This window comes from Pteropus vampyrus, unplaced genomic scaffold, assembly GCF_000151845.1.
Source record: "Pteropus vampyrus isolate Shadow unplaced genomic scaffold, Pvam_2.0 Scaffold397, whole genome shotgun sequence".
NCBI classification, from domain to species: domain Eukaryota; kingdom Metazoa; phylum Chordata; class Mammalia; order Chiroptera; family Pteropodidae; genus Pteropus; species Pteropus vampyrus.
In genome coordinates, this window is record NW_011889178.1 from 636934 (window position 1) to 638960 (window position 2027).

Sequence of the window (2027 nt, forward strand, 5' to 3'; positions counted from 1 at the left end):
AGTCGATGTCCCCTTCAAGACTTTTAATACTAGCTGCAACACAAGACAGAGGGCTGTGAACTTGAGACCCAAAGAATGCCCCATTCTTCCCTCATTGCCCCATCAAAGAATATTTTTCAGGAACACGGGGCACTAGAATAAGTGGTTATCTCTAAATTCTGGCTCAAGAATTTGATCTCAACATTAAGCCAACTTCATAGACCAACTGTCACTTCAAAGAACAAGAAAAACTTGGAGTAAAGATTAAATAAAAAGTATTTTCCAAATTGCCCTCAAAGGAAACAGATCAGGTTGCTATAATAAAGAATAATAAACTATCTACAGCCATGCCACCCTGAACATGCCCAATCCTGTTTAATCTCGGATGCTAAGCAGGGTTGGGCCTGGTTAGTACCTGGATGGAAGACCACCTAGGAAGGCTGGGTGCTGTAGGCGTTAAAAAAAAAAAAAAAAAAGAAGAAGAAGAATAAACTGAACACATTTCATGAATCAAACAGGTGTTCTTGGAGATATGAGCGCCTCACCCAAGATTGACTGACCATAACTGTCAAAGGTATCAGGCCTGACATTTATGACTAGCAAATGACAGAGATAAAAATAACTAATTTAAAAATGCAAGTGTTAAAGCTATCTAATCTAATCTATAACAATAATCCTGAGGTAAAATACTGTGGTGCTACTTTCATAGGTCAACCTTGGTCATCTATGATTCTTCTAAGATGATGAAGGCAGGAAGTGGCAGAATCAGGACTCAAATCCAGCACGTGCGACTCCAACATCGGAGGTGCTCTGCTGCATCTTAAAGCACCCTCCCTGGTGGATGAGATTCAGGTCAAGTTGCAACACTTGAAGAAATCACAGCACTAGCTACACAACTGTTACTAGGGAAAAAATTGAATTATCTTGGGACTGTAGCAAGGGAAAAGGCTTTACTAATGCCATTTTTTCTAAGAATTTCTTTCACATACTATAATCTAAAAGCAACTAACACTATTATACAAGACATTAATCTTTATCATAAAAAAATAGCACATGCAAAGTACATTTCAAATATCCCTTCTACAGTAAAATATGGGTATGTATTCATTGAAAAATTATCTTTTCTACCCCAAAATATTAGTGTAGCTAGGTGATATATATTTAAGACTTATGGGGGTAAAGAACCATCTGAAAAAAAATGATCTCAAAGTCCTTCATTTCTCAGGGACATAGGTATTCTGTGTCCCTGTGGCAGAGACTGCCAGGGGTTCCCCCAATACACTCTGTTCCTTCCTAAGAGAACTAGGTATGTGGCCCTGTGGGAAAAATGCTGTATTTTCCAGCCTCGCTCTAGTCAAGTGCGATCATGTAGGAAAGTCTTGAAATACGGGAAGTAAACAAAACTGGGGTGAAATTCTAGGATGTTTCCTTAAAGGAAGGGAGCATGTTATCCTTTCCCCTTCTTCACACGAGCATGATGGCTTGAGCTTAAGTGGCCATTTTGGACAATGAGGTGTAGGCCATGCTTTGGAAGATGAAGCACAAGGCAGAAGAAGGCTGGATCCTGGAAGATCAAGGGCCACCATATCAACCCTGGACTATTCACCGCCAAATCTGTTTACAGAAATAACCTACTGACTTATTTAAGATGCTGTACTCTGGCAAGTACAACCTAAATATAATTGATATAGCACTCATGATTTTGGCTGTTTTGTAACAATTTCAACCACCTCAATTATCTCAAAAGATATCATTAAATCCTCAAATCTTTAGTTTAAAAAAATAAATAGTTTCCATAAGCACATGTATGGCCATGCACGTGAGTAGAGTTGGGGACTCCGCTGCAAAATTAAAAAGCACCGAAAAGCACAACTCTGGGGTACATTAGGTATCCCTCACCCACGCTCAAGCAACCATCTATTTATATCCTTTCTACAACACCTAACATAATGGATTGTGTTTGTTTAGGAGTTTGCCTACACCGCCCCTCCTCTCCTTGCAAAAAGACCAGAAATTTTCTAGCTCACGGTCAAATCCCCAATGCCTAG

At 39.5% G+C, this 2027-nt stretch overlaps 1 protein-coding gene and 1 pseudogene across 3 annotated transcripts in view; one reads left to right on the forward strand and one right to left on the reverse strand.

The window, feature by feature from the left end:
- The window catches only part of ARL15 (ADP ribosylation factor like GTPase 15), a 386031-nt gene that overhangs the window by 316763 nt on the left and 67241 nt on the right, over positions 1 to 2027 (reverse strand). The window lies entirely within an intron of this gene.
- LOC111731780 lies at positions 317 to 435 on the forward strand (annotated as a pseudogene).